The sequence below is a fragment of the Pinus tabuliformis genome, chromosome 5_1 (genome assembly GCF_031772625.1).
Source record: "Pinus tabuliformis cultivar Carrire ecotype Pingquan chromosome 5_1, CPIR1, whole genome shotgun sequence".
NCBI lineage: Eukaryota > Viridiplantae > Streptophyta > Pinopsida > Pinales > Pinaceae > Pinus > Pinus tabuliformis.
In genome coordinates, this window is record NC_142305.1 from 695,709,535 (window position 1) to 695,733,251 (window position 23,717).

At 42.3% G+C, this 23,717-nt stretch overlaps 1 protein-coding gene across 1 annotated transcript in view; it reads right to left on the minus strand.

Annotated features, from left to right (window-relative positions):
* Positions 1-23,717, minus strand: part of LOC149166849 (phenylacetaldehyde reductase-like) — a 246,842-nt gene that overhangs the window by 150,821 nt on the left and 72,304 nt on the right. The gene's annotated exons all lie outside the window — the stretch shown is intronic.

Sequence of the window (23,717 nt, forward strand, 5' to 3'; positions counted from 1 at the left end):
GGTAGGAATAAATCAGATAAAGTGCATGGAGGGTTTCTAACTAAGTAGACTTAGAAACTTCAACATGGTATCAGAGCGTGATTGCAAATCACAAGAGGACTAAGGACATCAGCCGAGCAGAGCAATAGCAGCAGAAAACAGTTATCCTGAGGTGACAGAAGTTGCTTCTAGCATAGCAACAACAAGGGAAAGGTGACGCAGTACTTGTGTCATCAAGGGTGAGGCAGGAAGAGGCAGCGCAGAGGCTAAGGAAGGCAAAGGGAGCCTCACGCAGAGCCACGCAGAAGCTGGGAGGGCTGACGCAGTTGGCTGAGGAGGCCGGGTTGCTGGTGTCGGGATTGCGCAGAGCCTAGGAGCTCTCACCTTCAGGTTGCTGGGGTTTAGAAGGCTGTGGGAATATTGCAGAGTGGAGTTGGTGAGGTACTGTAGTCAGAACAGTAACTAATAGGGCAAGGCCAAGAGGAAGGAGTTGCTATTGAGGGTTTCTAGCCGAGAAATCTGGATCAGTGGTGCGGTTGCACAGACGATCAGAGTAGGGGGCATCTCGACATCGGCAAAAGGATTTCCAGAAGGGAAATCGGGACTCAGAGGGAGTCTAGAAGAGAACTTCCAGACAGAAAGTAGAGAGACTCAGCAAGAGTCGAACAAAGAACTTCCAGGCGGGAAGTAGAGAGACTCGGAGGAGTCGACAAGAAATGCAGAGAGATGGGCATGAATGGGCTGAGGGATCAGGACAGGTTGGATGAGGCATCCAACTTTGTCATCTGGAAGGTCAGGATCTTGTCTGTTCTATGTGCCATGAGTGCTCAAGCACCACTTCAGAAGAAGTGGGAAGACATCGAGTTGTAGTTAGGCGGACTACAAGCGATGAGGGGCAGGATCCCCGAGGTACCCAACGTCTTGGATTAGACCTTGCTACGAGAGCCCCGAAGAGGAGTAGCAGGATTGGCTGATGTGGGTAGAGACGGATGCAGATGAAGCGGCAGAGAGAGCTACAGTGCAGGAGTCCCGAGACAGCATGACGTTAGCAGGTTGCAGCAGTGCGAGAGGCACAGGAGTGTTGCACCAGTGCAAGATGGCACAGAGAGGTGTGCAACGGTGTGAGATGCAGGGAGTTGTTGCAGCGACGCAAACGTCAGAGAGGGAGCACTTGTCAGCGGCAGAGGGAGCTTCAGCATCAGGAGGGTCTCTAGCCCAACAGGGAGGTCAAAGTTGGGAGCTAAGTCACTTACTTCTCAGTAACTGAGTTGCAGTGCAACAGTGGGCAGCACGATGCAGCGTGATGAGAGGAGGTGCAGTGCGGATGCAGCGTTGGGAGAAAGGACCAGCAGCAGCACGGATGCAGAGGGAGCTATCATACAGATGTAGCAATGGCAGTGGCAAAACCATGGACAGCAGTACAGGATGCAACAGTGCAGAGGATGTTGGGCAGAAAGGCCTAGCATTAGCACAGGTACCGATGCTGGATGATTAGAGTAATACTCAGTGAGGAGTATTGCTAGAGCACAGTCCTCGCTAAGAGAGAGTGTTGATTTGGGGTAGCATCGGATGTGCTCTAGCCACGAAATTTGGTGGAGAGGTTGGGCCACATGAGATCTCCAATACCCAAAAAGGGTTTGGGCAAATTCTTAACAGTTCAAAAGATATTAAAATAATTAATATTTTTAATGGAGTCCCTAAGTCTAAACTTAAGGAAAATAAAATATTGATGTGTATTAATATGAAACTGTGTTAGAATGGTCCAGAAGACATGGATCAAGCCAGATCGAATCTTAGCCATTGATTAGGGACTTAATCTCAACCGTTGATATGTCAACAGGAAAAGTATAAGAGGAGACTTGAGGGTCACTTGGAGAATACACCAAAGTGATCAGTCATTATATTCTCTAGAGCAAGGTTTGCTAACAGAGATAGAATTAGTGATCGGGAGTTGCAGCTAAGGGGCATTGAGTACAGAGAGATAGAGAGGCAGAGATAGTGCTGGGAGAGCAGCGCAGTAGCTGGGGAGAGTGACGCAGAGCCAGCCAGGGCTCACGTAGAGGTAGTTGGGACCTGCGCAGAGCCTCAGAGAGGCCAACATTGTTGATGTAGAGGGCCAGCCAACGTTGCTGATGTAGAGGGCCAGAGGGCTGATGCAGGGCCTCCTAAGGCTGACACAGACCCATCCAGGGTGTTGCAGGGCCAACGCTGGGCAGAGAGGAGTTGACACAGTCCAAAGAGAGGTTGACGCTAGGGTTTCTAGGGAAGATTGGTGTTGAGGAGCTGCCGGAAGGATTATCCAGGGTTTCAGCCAGGAGATTTGTTAGAAACTGAGAGGTATTACTGCCAAGGAAATTCTCTGTTGGGTAGGCCAGTTTCGGCACCCAAACTGTACTCTGATATTGCTTGATTAGAAAACCCTCAGATAGTTGCACCAGTTTTCCCACATTGAGTTTTTTTGGGGGCATTGGAACAAAAATAATGGTGTCATATGGTGTGATTGTTTCTATTTCCTTTAGTTGTTGATCTGTAATATGTTGAGCATGAACTAGTGTTTATTTTCAGTATTTACATTGTAAATAACTTGTTAAGTAACATAACAAGTAGGTAGGAATAAATAAGATAAAGTGCATGGAGGGTTTCTAACTAAGTAGACTTAGAAACTTTCAACAAAAAAGGGATTCCAAGAGCAGCAAAGGAGAAGGGTACATAACCGAAGTCGAGAGGACTGTTTTCTAGGGTAGAAAACAGTCACACGCATGAAGAAGGAGAGGGTCTCTTTGTTGTTATAGTATCCCTCTACCACAGTCACATAAACCTCATCATTTGGGCTAAGAGCATAGACCTAAAGTACCTCCCACTCAAGCGAAGAAGTAAGGAAGAAGAGCGAAGGTAATAAGGTTGTTCTAAAGCCTATTACAGTCACATGTGCAAAGGAAAAGGAGGTTGTCTCTGCTGTTATAACAGCCCTCCTATTACAGTCATTCAAGTTGATTGGTTGGTGAAGAGAAGGAAGGGATCATCTCAAGAAAAGGACTTATCAAAAGGTGTCTCTTCTAGATCAAGTGTAGCAAGGTTTATCAACAATTAAAAAAGAACAAAGCAACAGAAGAATAAGGTCGAAATGCCAAAAGGAGGAAGCGCCGAGGAAACGAAGTGCCAGAAGGACTTGACTTGTGCTTGGAGGATATTCAAGTCAGGGGTCTAGGGTTTGGCATTGATCAATAAGAAGCTTCAATAAGAGAAACTTACTAAAGGGTTTCCTCTCAAGAGAAGAGAGGTTTTGGCCCTGGCAGAGAGCCAACATCTTGTGTTCTTGTTCTTATGTTTTGGTAGCAGTTTGATGAAGTTCACACACATGCATTAATAAGAATAAGTTTAAGCTAAGTAAAAAGACTCCACAAATTGTTATCAAGTAACGAAGAATCACACTACACTTATTTGCCCTAGATTCTTCAACACTTTCCAAAGTCAGACAGTTAGAGGGGAAGTTGTTGATGTGGGCTTTGAAACCAAGCCATGCTAGCTTTAATACATCCCAAGTTCTTGGAGGAAACTTGTGAAGGGGTTAGACTTCCAGTTGTATCTTGTCTCGGTAACATCATGAGACTAACCGCCCCTATAGCTCCTTACAATGATGATGTTATGAGGATACTTTTCAGACTGATGATAGAAACTTTTGGAGACTTGGACAACAGTGCAAGCTCTACATTTGGGAAGAAGTTTGATATTTTAGGAGGCATGGCCATGACTAAGACTTATGAAGTCATGTTTGATCTAGAGGTGATGGTTTGATCTTGCAGATGTTCCAATGCTTCTTCAACATTAGGAAACATCATCCTGACAGAGTCATAGCACACATGCAATCCATCTTGTCCTCATGTATGAGAGGTCGTGATGCCATTTGTCAGGATTTGCAGTCTCGATTGTTGTCTGTTTGGAGGAGAGAGCAGTTGGTCTCACCTGTCGCTTATGGTCTAGCTAAGAGGTTGGTTGAGCAGAACATTAGGTTGTTCAGGAGACAGTTGACCAGGGAGGAGCAGTTTAGGTTTATGGGCTCATGCAGCAAGAATGAGATGAGGAGGAAGGGACTTTGCTTCATCTGCAAAGGACCTTGGGGACTTGACCACTCATGCTTGAGGGACACTGAGGAGATGACAGCGATAGAACAGGGAGATATTCTTTATGTCTGTCAGGATGAGGATGTCATGTCCCTTCTCAAATGAATTAGTCACAAGATGCAGCAACACAATTTTGGCAACAATTTCGACTTAGGAGAAGGACCCCACACGCAGAAACTTAGGAACTATAGGCAGTTCGAATTATTTTTGCCAGCAAGTGGAATGTGGGGGACACCACATGCATAATTCGAAATTGGCCAAGGAATACGTTGGAGGGAATTCGAGCTAGTGGATGGAGGGTGCCACATGAGGCTAACGGACCCAAGGAGTTATAAAGAGAGATCAGCTCTCATTTTTGGATTCATTCTGATTATTTGACAAACAAACTCACTTTTTACGCTATGTTGTTCAACGAGTCTACCGGTTTTAGCCACGAGTCTTCCGCAGCGAAGGTTCAACCTCTTCTTCGAGGGACCACCCGTGCCTGCTGTAGGGAGGCTGTTACACAAGAGTTTCCAGGGAGTCCGGTATAGTCACACACTTCAGTGATTAGTGCAGGGAGGAACTGTGTATTCCTGGGCAGCCAAAGAACACGCAGGAGGGGTTAGAAATCAGCAAGGGGGATTCACAGCGTGCTGGGAGAGCCGGGAATAGACCAGCTAAGGGGATTCACAGCGTGTTGGAAGAGTCGGGGGTTGAGGAGGCAGCATAAAAAGACAACTCTGCTGGAGTAGCAGCCATCTAGACCAGTGCAGCAATTAGTCGAGATTCTGGACAGAGGTGCTGCGTAGAGGCCACTGTAGCAACAAACTCGTGGTGCTGGGAGAGCAGTCATCCGAACCAAGGGTCATCCGGGGAGCAAGGATTTAGTCAATACAGGTGAACCCAGCATACTTGGGGTATTTTCAGAGGGCTTTGCAGGCTGTTTCCTGCAAGTCGAATTTGGTTGTAGCAGCTAGGGAGAGGCTCCAAGGAAGTCGAAAATCCAAAATCAAACCCAGAGAAATTACCTTCTAGGTCTTTCTGGGTTTTGGCCAAGGAGTCAGGGGTAAAAAGGATATAATTTTCTGGGCGGTTTTTGGGCACCTTCTAGTAGGTCGAAGTTAGCAGATCAACAGTTTTGTTGGGACAGTGCAGGGCAAGTGGTGCAGCAGCTGAACAACCATCATCTCAGCTATTCCATCACCTGGGTTTAGTCCCGCTTGTCCTTGAGACAAGCCCAGGTGCACCACTACATTTATATTGTACCCATTGCTCTCAAATTTTATAATACATGGCTCAACAGTTCCAGATTTTCAGTGTTTTGTGGGTGTTCAATGCATGTTTTTAATTTTATGTTGTTGCATTGTTTATTTGTTTAGAATATCACTTAAATCCCTACTTGGGAACATTACAAAGGACACTTCGTTGGACGAGTCCATGGGTTCATACGATGGTACCTTAGAGGTGCACGAGCAGTCATATGGAGTTGATGACAATAACCCAGATATGCATCCATGTGTGGTAGAGGAGTACGAGCAGCCACTGATTGTTCCCATGTGGGAAAGAGATTAGGGAGTCGATGAGCGGTTGATGATTCAGCATAGAGAGTACATAAAGGAGCATGAGTCATGGCGAGTCATTGACATCAGGCTAGATTCATATGATGAGCAGTTTGTCGGTCCTAGGAGAGACATTCAGGATAGTGTGTCACCAGTGATGAGTCAACATGAACAATATATGATGGAGCGTGAGTCCACTAAGGAGGATGAGGAGCATAGTATGCATGATGATCCTTTTTAGGAGACCTAGTTGGAGGTTCATATTAAACCCGTGATGATGGAGGATGAGCAACCACCCTTGGGGTCAATCGTTGATGAGGAGCAAACAGTTGATAGGGTGACAATGTTCACTGACACTTGTCCTCAAGATATGTTGGAGTATGACAGGACAGTTTGGCAGGAGATTGGTGGATTGGAAGAGCATGGAGTTTCTTATCAGGTGAGGGAGATGGTAGTGCATCCATCTTTGGGTCTACCCATTGATGAGGTGCAAACAGGTGTAGAGATAGCTAGCAGAGCTGCAACATTTTCAGGCAGCAACCCTCTCCAGGAGTACATAGACAGGGCTTGCAACACAATTTGGCTACTTGAACACATTACAGGGAGAGAGGCAGTAATTTCTCGATGGATATTGTTGACCAACCAGATAGGGCAGCATGAGTTGAGCATGGACCAACATCAGCATAGTAGACTTTTTCCTTACATAGGACTCCATGACTTAGATTGGCAGGAGATCATGAGTTGGTATCCCATTGATGGAGTATCATTCTCAGTCAGGAGCAGTGTACTACAGGAGCCCTTAGAGGTGGGGGATATTACATGCTCCAGTCGGCAACAGAATATAGGTTGGCCACTCATCAATATCTCAGCGCAACGTCAATATGGTGAGACTGTGCATTGGGCAGTTCCAGCAGTTAGTCAGCCTCCCGACAGCCCGGACTGTGCCTTGCGCAGTGACAGTCAGTCTCCTAGCCTCCCAATGAAAATTGCGCAATCTTCACAGGCAGTCACACAAGTATGTTGCAGGTCATTCCTCCAGTTTCTTTTGGTTTTCGACTAACAAATTGTTTGTCATGAGTGTTGCTATGTCTCCAAGTATCACAGGGGTTCGTCTGCCTCTTAGTAGCACAGGTACAATGGCTTCCAGGAGAACAGAGTCGAAGACACAGTTCACAACTGGGGATGCAGTCAATCAAGTGTCTATGGACTTGCCTATCTATGAAGACATCAAGTTGTTCATGGACAAGGATATCAAGATGAAATAGCAGCGGCGTCACACTGAGCAGCACCATCAACAGCAGCAGAAGGTAGCACACCTGCATGCCACAAACGCAACAGGAACGTTGTTGACAGTGCAGAGGCGGAACAAAGTTGCAAGCTCAAACACATTCAGTTTGATGAAAGCAGCTTTGGAGATTGAGGCTATGAGGCGACAGCACGACAAGAGGATCACGCAAAGGCAAAGAGAGAAACAGCGAAGGAGATGCAAGTGTTGAAGCAGCAACTTAAGGAAGAACAGGCGCTGCACAGATGAGGGAAGGAGTTGCAGCGGGAACAGGGACAGCAGGAGGCGCAACATCCACAGACTGATAAAATTGCGCCCATACAAGCTATAGAGCCATTCAGCATCAGGCATGTAGCAGACAGGGTGAGCAATGATGCCGATCGCATGCAAGGGTATTCAGGAGCATGGATGTCATTGTGTGCACGCATGCGATCCCACCCATTTGGCACACTCACCGAGGCGAAGACAAGAAGCAAGTCCGACTAGAGTTGAACATGTATTTTGACAAGTTGATGCGCATGGTCACCAGCACACACTCGGAGATCAGCACAGACACTATGCATCAGTATGTTGTTGGTCCAGTTGCACTCAAGACGATGATGCGCATGTTATCAGACGAGTTGGAAAGAGGAGCCATATCAGTGTACTCGGATGCAACAGAGGCAAGAGTTCGCTTTTAGCAGGATGTCACCATTGAAGCGCACAGACACCATCACGAACGACCAAGCTTGGCATCAGTTCGCCACCGTCGATCATCGCAAAGATGTCGAAGAGTTGGTCTTACCACAATTGTCCGAGTGTTAGTGATGTTTTGCATGGCTTGCTATTTTGTCTCACATGGGTACATGTGCAGATTGTATGTAACATCTTGTCAAGTGGAAGTTCAAGTGTAGATAGTTGAATATAACGGTCATAGAGAAGTTGAAGAGTCATGAGGGTAGGCGAACAATCACAAAGGAGAATGTCAAGGGTCACCCCACCCTTTGCTATTTATAGTACCTCATAACTCATTGTAGAGGCTTTTGGTCAGCCAAGCTTCCGATAGGAGTATCTTAGAGAAAGCTTGGAGAGTATTGTAACGAGCCTTGGCTTCTCCACAATGCAGAGCTAGTACATCTCTTTGGAGGAGTAGGCAGCAGTGACTGTAACGTTCTGTTATCGGGACTAGTGGTTGGTCATGATTGTATTGGATGATTGGAACTTTCACTTCTTAAAATAGCAGAGCCAACATGTTTCGTGCATATGTCATATTGTATTTCAACGATCTTGTTTACTCTAAATGATATATGTATATGTTTGCTTACGCATGTGTGTATAGACTCTTTCTGTATATGTATGTATGAATCTTACTGAAATGTGTTGTTGGTTTAACCATCACTTTGGATTGTCAGCTTACTTGCCTTCCAGTTTGTGATGCATCCTTGCTCGTGTGTTCCCTTCTTAACCACGTGCTTTCACAGGTTTCCAAGGGGCGCACTCACCTCACTCTCAGTGTGTTAGAACCATTCATACACCTTCCTTGGCTTGTTGCGCATGTCACACCCTTGCTACCAACAGGGGTATCCTACTTGCCTCTGCGCACAACCACGGTCAAGGCGATACCGTACGACCCACTGCTGGGACTCCTACACCAAACGGTATGAGGTCTAGTTGGGACTACTTACTGGGGAGATCCCTTGACATGTTGGCGGGTCTAGCACCATCAACAGGTTTCTAATTGCGATAGTATGCTACAACATACTCAATAAGTCAAGAATCATGGTCATCACAAATGCACTCGTAATTTTTTATTGCTATCAAGTTCAAGATGTCATGTCACTGTACCAATGTCCAAAACACTTTCAAATCAAGTCATAGTCAATATATTAATGTTAAATACTTGTGAGGTGTATTCATCGAAGGCCTATCTCATAAGATGTCAAGTTTGTAGGTGTCATTTACTTAACTCACGTATCAGATTGCTTGTCAAACTTGTATGTCAAACTGCTGCTATGAGTCCCTATCAATAAGACCATTGTTAAATCAGTTTCCAGTCAACACTTATCTCATCAATAGTACGTTGTCAAGGTCATTAAAGACACATTTTCCTATTCACTATATACAAGTCATTGTCATATTATCATTGTCTACAGGTCATGTCAATGTTACTAGTTCTAGATGTCATGTCACTGCTATGTGTTAAGAATGTTGTCAAATCATTACATACTCTGTAAGTGAGGTCAATAAGTAAAGTCTCCACAGTTATTGTCTATGTAGTCATTGTTGCACATTTCAAAATAAACCATAGGTGAATATTGTAGGTGTCATTGTCAAAACACCTAAGCAATAGAATCACCAAGTGCTGTTAGCTTATCACAAGGACAAATCCAGTCAAGTTATCAAGTCAAATGTCAACCATCTATATGTGAGGTCTATGAGCTAAGTTATTACATCATGTCACTAAGTCCCATCAAGGTCTAGAATTAGATTAAATTCACAGGAAAGACATTGTTACTGTCATATTGCCATCCCAAGGATCACAATGTTATGTTCAAGTTGCTATACTTCCATCACTCCTTCAGGAACTGTCATAACTTAATGTACAGTCATCTTATTTAGCACTATTAACATACAGGTCACTTGTTGCACTACATCTTTCAAAGTTTATGTCAAGTTCAAGTCATGTGACAATTTCAATTCTTATACAGGGACAAACAAGTCAAGGTCACGACAAGGTCACAAAAATGGGCCATAAACTAGTGCTTGTCATAGATACCAAATCTCATAGTGAAATCAATTAAGCTAAGTCACCTGACACGGGGATTCGGGACACGTAGGATTCGGGATTCATGGTGTCGGATTCGGGACACGCTGACCCCCCGGAACAAGACACGTTAGGACACGTTATATATTATTTTATTAAATATATATATATATATATATAATATATAATAAATAAATATATATATATATATATATTAAAAATTAGATATTATCATATTTCTTACACAAATTTTAATTAATGATACAAATTTATTGATTTCAAACATAGATCTTCATCTATAGCTATTAGCATCCATAGTACATACAAAATTCAAATAAATGTCAGTGGTACTGGTCACATAAATGATAAATCTATTAAAAATTTAAATCATGATTCATAATTCATAATTGAAACACAACTTACAACTACAAGATAGTAAGATAAACACACTGACAACTGTAGTTTTCGCATTAAGTCATCAAATCAAAATGTGTTACATAGGTAGTGTTGGTGCAATGCCAATGGCAAATAGAAATAGAAAATATAAAACAACTACAGGTATACAAGCCTCAAGGCATCAATCAGCATCACTGTCCCCATCATCATGGTCCCCACTGCTCTCCTCTGCATCCTCTCCCCTGTATCCATAGTCGCCTCTGCATCTACTGGTATGGAGGTTGACCCCTCTAAGTCATCAAATCTAACAGGCTCAAGCACTGGATCACTGAGATCCATGTTGGCCAATGCCAACTCAACAGTGGTGTCCAGACCCATATCATCAGGAAAGACATCCCACATCTTTGTCTTTCCCCTCAACCACTCTTCCCTCTGCCTGTAAATAAGACAAAGGTTGGTGTGCACATACACCATTGTCTCTGCCCTGGACTGCTCAAGCCTGCTCTTCTTCACATTATGCAAATTCCCATATGTGCTCCAATTCCTCTCGCAACAAGAGGATGAAGTCACCTGAGAGAGGAGCCTCATGGCTAACTGCTGAAGAGGAGGGCTTGTTGCCCCATGATTTTCCCACCAAGAATAGGGCTTCTTAACCCCCCTGTCTCTAATCACATCATAACCTCCAAATCAACCAGTGCCAATGGAAAACTCTGCAAAGGCATCCTCCACCTCAGCAAGCAATGCACTATCATGATAAATCCGCCTCAATGCCTCTTTCCTCCCCTGTGAGATTTCACCATCCATGTGAGGAGGGAATCTGCGGGAAGGTCCACCATTCAGCCACTCATGGCTGTAGTATTTGGGGTTCAATGAGTGAGCCAAAAAATGTAAAGGTGTACAATTCTTGTCCCATCTGCTGACAAGAATATCATGTATGGTATCGCAGAAGGCCTCTGGTGATGTCTCATACTGGGGGCACTCACTCTGTAGAATAATGCTCCTCACAGACTCAATCATGGAATCCCATCCCTCATAAACCTCTCCTAGGATGGGTTTGTCTGTATCTGCAACTCGAAGCAAAGAGATGATAGGGCCCATGATCCGAATAATTAGATCTACCCTCTCCCACCAAGCATCATCTAGTACCTTGTCCTTCACTCTTTTAGAGGCTGCCTGATCTGTCTTTCTCCAAAAAGACCAAAACTCAGAAATAACCATGGACCCAAGAGCAGTCTTGACCTCCCTCAACCTCTTCAACATCATGAATGAAGATGCAAACCGTGTATCAGGAATCTTCAACAATGATAGATTGTTGTATTCCTTGTAGATAGTGAGGGCATTTGTATGATTTTGCACAAAGTTACGGATATGTCTTGCATCCTCAATAATGCTTCCAATCCAAAGCACATCAGAAGCAATGGATTTCAGTGCTAAGTTCAGTGAATGGACAATGCAAGGTGTCCAAAACACTTGTGGATATTTAGCTTCCACAATCATGCCAGCTGCCTTGCAAACAGGTGCATTATCTGTAATGATTTGCACACAAGATTCAACACCTACATCTTCAACAACTTTAATAAATAACTCACCCATAAATTGTGCATCCATGTATTCGCCAAGTGTATCCACTGCTTTCATGAAAACTGGACCATTCAAGGAAGACACCATGAAGTTGATGATTGGGTGTCGTGCTGGATCTGTCCATCCATCAGAAACAATGCTAACCCCAGATGTTGGCCATGATGCCATAATAGGCTCAAGCATTTTTTGCAACCTCTTTTTTTGCCTTCGTCAACAATGTGGTTCTCAGCTTCTCTGACCCAGGAGGCACATACCCTGCTGGAGCCCCTTGAGCTAGAGCTCGGCACATCTCAACGAATAAAGGTGAACGTGCAACATTAAATGATATGAAGTTTTGATAGAAGAAGAAGGCAATGGTGAGATCAAGCTCTTCCCGTCTCTCATTTTGGAAAATCTTGTCCATTGGACCAAGTGATCTTCTTTTTTATGCTTGTCCCCCAGTAGAAATAGAACTCTCAAATGGAAATTTGGTGGTGACTTTCCTCAAAAATGGAAGGGGGTCTTCATTCTTGGGGTATTTTGATTTTAAAGCCAGTGCCACATGTTCCATACCAACATTGGCCTCATTTTCCAATTCTTTTCTCTTTTGTGAAGTAATAGCTCTACAAGATCCAATCCCACAACCAGGTAAAGCCAACAAATGTGATTTCACAGGGTAATATGTGCTTTTGAAAGAAATGTTACAAAAGTTGTAGTTCCATTGCACATTGCCTCCTCCCGTTCCCTTGTTGTTTGACCCATCCTCTCTTGTGACATATTTCCACAATGGATATTTATCATTGTCTTTAAGTCCTCTTCCCTCAACATTACTTGCAGCGGACTCTGATGATATTGGGGGAGGAAGGGCATCTCTACCCATGACATTCTTGCCCTTCCTTTGCCCCCTAACTGCTGCCTTTGATTGAGCCATGAACACTGTTACCTCAACCTGTAAAAAAAATGAACAAACTGCTGTAAAAATTTAAAAATGCAAAAAAAATGAACAAGAATCAACACTAATTTGAATTGTAATTTGTTACCATTACCAATTTATTGCATAGATGATGTGCAACTGAGTTTTCAGTGGCACATTTCATCAAATAGTTTATAAACACACTGTTGTAGGTGCTCTTCTTGTATTTATTTCAATGTATTATAAATTTATACACAGTACCACAAGAATGCTTATAAGTTTGGCACAAACTACAGTCTACAATATAAAGGTGACCAAGGAAAATAGCTGACAGACATCACCTGTGGATTGCATCAGGCCATGAATAGTGTCTTTCTTTTGCACATCAAGGTTCATTGTCTACAAGGGGAAGCATAATTTTTTGGGGCAGACTGGGCAGTGCATTGTATCTATAATCTACCCCGGATCCAGACTCTGGATGTTGTACAATCGGTGGTCGAATTGTTAGTTGGCAGGGTTACATACTGTATGACAGTTAATTAGTATGGCAAAGGACGGTACAGCACTACAGCGGACAGTGTATGGACACAACAATTTGAAACAACCCATACTTGGCAACTTTCTTAAATTTACAATTCGTTACTTGTATGGATGTATGAACACATCCTCTGACTTCATTATTTTTCTGATTGCCTTTGGCTTTTTCAACGGCGGAATACTTTCTTCACTGAATTTCTGTGCTTAAATGGTCAAAGGCTAATACATTGCTGAGGCTAGGGTTATAAACTTATATGAATATCAATATTATTATGGTTGATCCAATGATCCACCATAACCACGGTCCACTTGTGTTATAATTTACAAACTGCACTAAGATATGCTGTACAGTGTAAAGGAGTTCCGAGTGAGAGAGATGTGTTGAAACTTGACTGCAACAGTTTTAAGTTTTAACTTTTAACTTTTAACGGGAGTCTATTCCAAGTTATCATATTTCCACCGTCTATTGGAAGTCTATTCCTTATGAATCAAAAACTGCAGCGTAATACGTAGGTTTACTAGGTTACGTAAAGAGGCATTCAAGTATTTAAATTCCATTGAATCTCAATTCCATTCAATACACGCTGTCGCTACCTCTTTTACGATTTATCTGGTGGACTACTTACCTCAGACCTGGTGGACTGTGGACGTTTGGTGGTCGATTCTCCTTGCTGAGAGTCCGCTCCTCGCTGCAACAGCACAATGAGTTGCCAAATCACTTGCAAAATGAGCCTGTCAACGAGCAAACACGCCCCTTTAACCCGCGCTGGAAACGAGTCCTGGAAACGAGTCCCAGAAACAGGACACGTCCCTAAAATCGTGACACGCTGTGCCAAATCGGGACACGTTATAGGACACGACGTGTCATAAAGGGACACGACATGTCATACAGTTTGGACACGAATCCGTAGCGAATCGTGTCGGATTCGCTGGATTCGCGATTCGAGAGGACTTTTGGATGAATCCGGTGATCTAGCAATTAAGGTTTGTCACTATCAACCTAAATATCATTGTCAAGGACTTACATGCACAATCATTGTTTGTTGTTGCAATAGGACAGTCACAAAGCAAGCCCTAATGTGGCCCTAACCAATACTAACAAGGACCTAAAACGGACCTAGATCATACCTTAAGTTAGACCTTAGAAAGCCCTAACTAGACCTAGTACACACTTTCAAACTTTAATGGTTGTCAAGTTTCTTTGTTTCTCAGGTTCGTGACCTAGAACAAGGTTCAGACATCAAGCACTATTTTGACACTTAAAAGGGGACTCGCTCACCTCAAAAGGAATTCATTGTTTAGAACTTAAGACACTTGGACAGACCTATGACTGAGCCTTTAGACAAAGCCCTAAAGGAAGCAAAAATCAAGGTCGGATAAGATCACGCCCTTTTGTATAGTTCCGAGGGCCAAAATTCTCTACCTAACCATAGGTCCTGCATACCAAAAAGAATGCCCAGAAAAGAAAAGATCTTTGTTGCCTTTAAAGGAGTACGAATACATAACAAATAGAAAACTCACCTTGGAAGACCAAGTAGAAGAGGAATGCTTGAACTTGAACAATTAAATTCGCTGGTCTACCCTAGAGATCCTTTGTTGTCTTATTTCAGGTGAGTCAAATCATTTCAGAGCAAAGGTTGAGAAGTTTTTGTGTCTCTTATGTATGCACTAGGTCTCCTTTTATAGTGTGTGGAGGGGCCTTTTAAGTGAATGTTGGAGGAGACCTTATAAAAAGGTTGAATATATTGACTCTTCTAATAAAATTGTATTAATTGATTACCTTAAATCTTAAGCTAGGTGTTGGAATTTCTAAGTCTAACTATTAGAAATCTTTCATGTACTTTCTGATTTATTTCTTCCTACTTGTTCTGTTAATTAACAAGTTATTTACCATGTAAATACTGAAAAATAAATACAAGTACAGTCTCAACACATATAGATCATCAACTAAAGGAAAAACAAGCACACAAGTGACACTGTTATTTTTGGACCAATGTCCCTAACAAAACCCAATGCGGGAAAACCGTGCAGCTATCTGAGGGTTTTATTATTAAGCAGTTTCAGAATATAATCTAGGTGGCATAAATGGCTCACCCAACATAGAATTCCCTCAGTAGTAGTACTTCTCAGTCGGAGACAGATATCAGCCCCAATCTGTCCCACGAAATCTCCTAGCGTCAGCCTCTAAGGTCTGCATCAGCCTCTCTTGCCCAATGTCAGCCCAGCATCAACCTCTCTAAACCAGCATCAGCCTCTCGGGGCTCTGCTTCAGCCTCTCGGGGCTCTACGTGTCCCACGCTAACCCTCCTTTGGCTTTGCGCAGCTCCTGGCTGCCTCTACGTTGCCTCTGGTGGCCTCTAGCTGGCTCTGCATCAACCCTCTCCCGACTTCTACGCTGATGCTCCCGATATTATCTCTGCCTCGCTGATACTGCATTCACGGCCCCTCAGCTGCGACTCTAATCACTCCTTTGATTTCCTCAACAAGCCCTGCCCCAGAAAATCGAGTTCTTGATCAACTCGGTGTGTTCTCCAAGTGACCCTCAAGCCTCCTCTTATACTTTTCTCATTGACAATTCAACGACCAAGATTAAGTCCCTAATCAACGGCTAAGATTAGATCTCGCTTGATCCATGACTTTGGACCATTCTAATTCAGTTTTATATTGATTCACATTAATTTTTATTTTCCCTAAGTTTAGACTAATCCATTAAAAATATTAATTATTTAATATCTCCCAAACTGGTTAGATTCTACCCAAACCATTTCTGGGTATTGGAGATCTTATGCGCTTTAGCCTCTCCACCAAATTTCATGGCTAGAGCACATCTGATGCTACCCAAAATCAACACTCCCTCTTAGCGAGGACTGTGCTCTAGTAATACTCCTCGTTGAGCATCACCCTAATCATCCGGCATCGGTCCTTGTGCCGATGTTAGGCCTACTGCCCAACATCTTCTGCATTGTTGCATCATGTACTGCTACCAATGGCCTTGTCACTGCCACTGTTGCATCTGTACAACAGCTCCCTCTCATCATGTTGCATCGTGATGCCCATAGCACTGCCACTGCAACTCAGTTACTGAGAAGTAAGTAACTGATCTCCCAACTCTGACATCTTCGTCAGTTCTGCTACTCCTCTTTGGGGCTCCCGTAGCAAGGTATAATCCAAGAGGTTGGGTACCTCGAGGATCCTACCCCTCATCGCCTGTAGTCCGTTTGACTACAACTCGATGTCTCCCCACTTCTTCTCACGAGGTGCATGAGCACTCATGGCACAGTCATCATCTGTCTCCACTTCTTTCTCCGCCCCTACTAGCGCAGCCTTGGTCTCAGAAGCCTCTCCCTCGCTCTTATTCCTTGGACACTAGCTCGCATAATGATCCAGTTCCCCACAGTGGAAGCATTTGACCTTGGAGAGGTCCTTCTTCTTTCGTTTCTCCTGCTTTCCCTCAGATGCTAGGGCAGCATCCTCCTCTTTCTCCTCCTCAATTCTGACACTCTTGTCGGTGCTTCCTGCCTTGGTTAGCCTTTTGATCTCTTCCTGACGAAGAGCCGCCCACAGTTCCTCCGAATCTAGGAGGGTCGATCTACCCGGTATGCTCTAGACAAATACCTCCCAGTCCTCTGACACTGTGTTCAATGCGGTCCTCACCATTAATTCCTGATCCGACGTGGCCCCTATGGAAGTCAGTTGATCCCTGATCTCCTTCAATCGACCGAGGAAGATGTCAATTTGTTCTCCTTTCTGCATCTGATATGACCGCAGCTGATTTTCTAGTAGCATCTTCCTCTGCACGAAAGTATGTTGATACAATTTCGTCAGGGACTCCCACATCGCATTTGTCGTGTCCTTTCGACAATATGTGGTACTACATGGTCCTTGACCCTGTCAAGGATGATGCTCTTGACCCTCTCCATTACCTCCTCATACTTATTGTTCTCAGCCGGGTCAACTGGGATCGCTATCATTTCAAGGCGAAGTCCTTGAGACAATTCTTGTCTAGAACAGACAAGATCCTAGCCTTCCAGACTACGAAGTTTGAGGCTCCAACCAGTCTGTCCTGATCTCTTACCTCGTTCACTACCATCTTGCTGCTCCTCTTTCGAGTCTCTCTACTTCCCTCCTGGAAGTTCTCGGTGTGACTCCCTCTGAGCCTCGATTTCCCTCCTAGAAACCCCTCTGCCAATGTCAAGATGCCCCCACTCCAATCGTTAGTGCAGTTGCACCACTGATCCGGATTTCTTGGCTAGAAATCCTCGGCAACAACTCCCTCCTCCTTGGTCTTGCCCTGTTAGGTATTGTTCTGACCACAGTACCCCACCAGCTTCACTCCGCAACTTACTCACAACCTCCTATGCCCCAGCAAACTGAAGGTTAGAGCCTCTAGGCTTTGCGCAATCCCAGCACCAGCAAAATCCGCACCTCCTGGCCACAGGCGTCAATCCTTCCTCACTGAGAAAGATGGCTAGGCACTGCGTAGATCAGGTCTACTCCTCTCTGCCACTGCGTTGATCCTCTTCCCGGCTTGAACTGATGGTACAGGCACTGCGTCACCCCTTCCTTGCTGCTTTTCTGCTAGGAACACCTTCTGTCACTCGAGACAGTGGTTTCTATTGCTGCTGTTGCTACTCTGCTCAGCTAATGTCCTCAGTTTTCCTGTGATCTGCAACCACTCTCTGATACCATGTTGGAATTTCTAAGTCTAACTGTTAGAAATCCTTCTGATTTATTTCTTCCTACTTGTTCTATTAATTATCAAGTTATTTACCATGTAAATGCTGAAAAATAAATACAAGTACAGTCTCATTACATACAGATCATCAACTGAAGGAAAAACAAGCACACAAGTGACACCATTATTTTTGGACCAATGTCCCCGGAAAAACCCAATGCGGGAAAACCAGTGCAGCTATCTGAGGGTTTTATCATTAAGCAGTTTCAGAATACAATCTGGGTGCCAGAAATGGCTCACTCGACAGAGAATGCCCTCGGCAGTAGTACCTCTCAGTCGGAGACAAATATCAACCCCAATCTGCCCCACGAAATCTCCTAGTGTCAGCCTCTAGGGTCTACGTCAGCCTCTCTAGCCCGCATTAGCCGCTTGGGGCTCTATGTTAGCCTCAAAAGCCTCTGCATGTCCCACGCTAGCCCTCCTCTGGCTCTGCGCAGCTCTTGGTTGCCTCTGTGTGGCCTCTGGTGGCCTCTAGTTGGCTTTGCGTCAACCCTCTCCCGACTTCTGCGCTGATTCTCCCGGTACTATCTCTACCTCTCTGCTATTGCATTCTCTGCCCCTCAGCTGCAATTCTGATCACTCCTTCAATTTCCTCAGCAAGTCCTGCCCCAGAAAATCGAATTCTTGATCAACTTGGTGTGTTCTCCAAGTGATCCTCAAGCCTCCTCTTATACTTTTCTTGTTGACAATTCAACGACCGAGATTAAGTCCCTAATCAACAGCTAAGATTAGATCTAGCTTGATCCATGACTTTTGGACCATTCTAACTCAGTTTTATATTAATTCACATTAATATTTTATTTTCCCTAAGTTTAAACTTAGGGACTCCATTAAAAATATTAATTATTTTAATATCTCCCAAACTGGTTATATTCTGCCCAAACCATTTCTAGGTATTGGAGATCTTATGTGCTTTAGCCTCTCCACCAAATTTTGTGGCTAGAGCACATCCGATGCTACCCCAAATCAACACTAGGATGTTGTTGGCCTTATGGAGGAGAAATTTTAGTTTTAAGGCTTGTGATGGATACATTTTATAAAAATATGTCTCCTACAATGATGCTCCCATGAACCTAATTAATTACCCTTAATTTAATTAATTACTAACCCTTATTAATATTTGTCTAGAGAAATTTTAATTACACTATAATTGCGAAATCAATGATTTATGGTCCTACCTAGGTTGTGAAGTTAGTGATTGGTTTATTGCCTTGGGTTCTTGAAGTTATTCAACTCATACACAATGAGGTTGCAGCTAGAATTATTGTCATATATTGACAACTGTAAGTGAATTAATGATAAGGTGTCATGTTACTACCCATTGGGGTTTTAGCCCACAAAACTAGGGTCCCTAACTTCAAATGGGAATATCTCTCAAACCATGATGAATCACATGTCCTACCACATACCATGAGAAACATCTTTTCGAGAAGAATCCAATGACGTGGATCTCCAAGTCAAACTCAATGTTTTTACCCTTCGAAAACCCTCGACAAAGTCAAGTTAATCCTCAGTCCAAGGAATCCAAACCCTAGGACTTGGGTTTTCAACCATCCAACAGTGTAGCTTTCACCTTGATGTAATCCAAACAATTTTAAGAAGCATTAATTGTTCATTTGAAATCAATGACTAGTGTTTTAGTCAAAGTCAAACCCATGGGTTGACATCAATGACAACATCATCCAACAATCTCCCCCTTTGTCATTGATGGCAACACACATACTCCTTCTGCGAGTACAACTCCCCCTGACTTCATGCTTCATCTCCTTCTTTTTTATCTTCCCCTTTTACATTAATGGCAAAGGGTGACTCCCCCTGACAATTTGCCTACTTCATGTGGACCTGTCATCTCTCTGTAATCCCCCTGATGAGAAGCCTTCATGTAATAATCTGCCAATGACAATCCTTATGGACCTGTAATCATGCATGTGCTCCCCTTGACCTATTGTGCATCATATAGATTTCCTTTGGTGAGTATGATAACAAGTTATTAATGTCGATACTCTGGTGATTGATCATTACGGACCTGTATCCTATGATTGTTCATCTCCCCTTAAATATGTTATAGATCTGATTTGAAGTTGCCATTCTGCCATCTACGTAAACAACAACTATCAAAAGTTTATCGTCATCCATCTTTATATCTAGATTGTTATTTGCAGACCCCTTCATGAAACCTTGTTGTTGAAGATACTTGTCAAGGCGATAATACCATGCATGAGGACCTTGTTTTAGCCCATATAATGCCTTCTTGAGTTTACAAACAAGATTTCTATCATTTCCTACAATGAACCCTTCAGGTCGTTCAATATAAACTTCTTCTAGGTCCCCATTCAGAAATGCAGATTTAACATCCATTTGATATACTTTAAAGTTATGAAAGCTTGAAAATGCCAGGAACATTCTTATGGCTTCAAGTTTGGCTACGAGTGCAAATGTCTCTTCAAATTCTATTCCTTCTTGTTCGGCGTAGCCTTTGAATACAAGTCTTGCTTTGTTTCTAATTACTTCTCCATTTTCATTTAGTTTGCTTTTTAATACCCATTTTGTCCCAATAACAATTTTATCATGAGGTCTTGGTACTAATTCCCATGTATGATTCTTTTATATTTGGTCAAGTTCTTCATCCATAGCCTTAACCCAACATTCATCTTTGCTAGCTTGATTTACATTTTGTGGTTCAATTGTGGATAGTAAGGCTAGATAACTAGAAGTTCCAACAAGAGTTCTTCTAGTTTGTACTCCAACTTCTTATCACCTAGAATTTGAGATTCTGGATGATTTTTACGAACATATCTTGATGGAGTCTTTTCTGATGCTTTTGCACTATAAATTCCTTCTTGTGATGCTTCATTGATTCCCTCTCCTACATCCTCTTGGCTTGTTGTAGGAATATGTTCATCATCTGCTGGGGCTTCCTTTTTGGTACCTATGGATGCTTCATCAATCACAACATCAATGCATTCAACAATCTTTTGAAGTCTTTTATTGTAGCATTTATATCCTTTGCTTCTAGAGGAGTATCCAAGGAGAATTCCTTCATTAACTCTAGCTTCAAACTTTCCAAGTTTATAATCATTATTCTTTATGCAACATTTGCTTCCAAATACTCTAAAATGCTTGACAGAGGGAGGCCTACCAAACCATAGTTCATGAGGATTTTTGTCACTGTTTACCTGAATATGAGCTTTGTTGAGGATATTTATTGTTGTATGTGTTGCTTCCCCCCAGAAGGTATGAGGTGTTCCGAACTCATCAAGCATGGCACGTGCCATTTGTTGGATTGTTCTGTTCATTCTTTTTGCCACTCCATTTTGTTGAGGAGTTTTAGCTATAGAAAATTGCCTCTTGATGCCATGATGTTCACAAAAGTCAAAAAACTCATCTGATATAAATTCTCCTCCTCTATCAGATCTAAGACATTTGATTTTCAAATCTAACTCATTCTCTACTAGAGCTTTGAAGACTTTAAATTTATCAAATGCTTCATCTTTATGTTTTAATAAGCCAATCCAACACATTTGAGTAAAATCATCAATGAATAATATGAAGTATTGTTCCCCCCGAGGAGACTTCTTTCTCATAGGACCACATAAATCAGTATGAATAAGTTTAAGTGGCTTACTTGAAGTGCCTTCTTTGGCATTAAACTACACCCTAGTTTGCTTACCAAATTGATATGATTTGCATATGGTATTTTCTGGTAGAGAGATGTTAGGCAAGTCGCAAACTGCTCCCATTCTGCTTGACTTAGGTAATTGACTGAAGCTTAGATGTCCCAATCTTTTGTGCCAAAGACAGCTTCCTTCTAATTTGCTCAAGTAACAATGTTCTAAACTGCCTTCAAAGACATAAAGATTACCTGGAGTTCTCGTTCCCTTTATTATGATCTTACCTGTATCGAGATTCTGTACCACACAATTCTTTGATCTGAAAACCACCTCATGCACTTGATCACAAATTTGACTAACACTCAACAAGTTGTGTTTTAATCCATCAACAAACAAAACATTTCCAGCTTTAACCATTTCTTTCAGCGAAACAATTATTTTTTATTTGATAGCAACAGGTAAATTATTTCCAAATGTTGCATTATTTTCTTTCTTTATTTCATTAAAGGACATAAACTTATCTTTATCATTTGTCATATATTTTGAGCATCCACTGTCAATGTACCACAAATTTTCTTGATCCCCTGCATATAAAGCTAAACCACAATTCTCAGATTCTATGGTTTCTTTTTCCATACCTTAGGTGTTGTTGTTTTTTGTTCATTCTGAAGAGTTGATCGTATTTTTCTTTTGCATTCAATTTCTCTATGCCCAAATTTATTGCAAAAGGAACATTTAGATTCTTCTTGAAGAGGTGAGAAGGTATTGTACGAACAATTATTTAACCCAGCCTCGTTCTTTTGTTTTCTTGCTTCTGTATTCATGATAGTTTTATAAGCAACACACTGAGCAGCCTTATGACCAAAATTATGACAAGTGAAGCATTGACCATTAAAGTAAAAGTTCTTGGGAGTGTAGTACCTTCTTGTGTAGCTTTCCCTTTGATTGTGATAAGGGTGATTCACCTGAGAAACATTTGATCCCTTATTCCTTTGTTGAGAGATGGAATTTTGTTGATTGCTTCCTTTTACTACATTGAGATAGCTTCCTGTACCTGTTTCAGAAGATTTTACAGTCTTTGATGATTCTCCATTGTATCCGAGACCTGTTTTTATAAGAGGAGAGCGTTGTACTTTGATGATTTCTTCTAAGGTCTCAAATCCTTTAGAAAATCTAAGGTTTAGACTTTTTGCTTTCTCAAGTTCCTTCCTTAGACTTACTACTTCTAGTTCTAACTTTTCATTATGCCTCTCTTTTTCTAGGATTTGTTTCTTTAGAGCTTCCTCTGCTAATTTAGCTTCTTCTAAATGAATTTTAAGCTGAGTTATTTCTTCTATGAAATTATCCTTTTCTTCTAGGGCATCCATAAAAACATCATCAGACTCATCAATACATTTATCTTCAAATGCCATAAGTAATTGATATTTTTGATCCGACTCACCTTCTTAGCCATTTGAAAGACCATCACTATCTTTGTGTTTGTAGAAACTTCTCTTGTTTTCAAACCTTCCTCTAAAATTTACTTGTGCTGAATTCTTCTCTTTCTCATGGTTTTCTTTATAGGGGCATTTAGTAGCATAGTGACCAACTCTTCCACGAGAGAAACATTTGAAAGGAAGCTTACCTCTAAATCTATAAGTGCCTGCTTGGAGTTTCTTTACGAAGTTTGTCTCTCCTTCATCTAATACATACCTTGATTCCTTCAGCTCCTCCTTTTCCTTTCATTTAGAAGTAGCTTTGAATGCAACTTCTCTGATATCTAAGGGACCCCCTTTTGTCATTTCATAGGCTGTTAGAATCCCATGAAGTTGTTCAATAGTAAGGTTCTTCAAATCCTGCATTTCTTTAATGGCAAAGACTTTCAAATCGAAGTTTGGGCTTAGAGATCTTAATATTTTCTCAGCCAGTGATGATTCCTTTACTTCGTCGCCAAGGTTTCTCATTCAATTAACAATCTCATCTACCCGAAGAAATAAACTTGCAATACTTTCATCATTATGCATTCTGAGAGTTTCATATTGAATTCTAAGAGTTTGAAGTTTGGCACTTTTTACCTTGCTGTCACTTTCATAAATTTGGATGATCTTGTCCCATATAGCCTCTGCAGTATTCAGCTGTATGACTTTGACATATTCTAATTGTACCAAGCTTCCTAACAAAGCGTTAACAGCCTTTCCATTGGTCTCATGCTTTTTCTTTTCTGCTTGATCTATGGAAATGCAAGATGGATATTGATAGCCTCCTTCAACAATTCCCAAAACATCCGCTCCAAGTGATTGTAGGTAAGCTCTTGTTT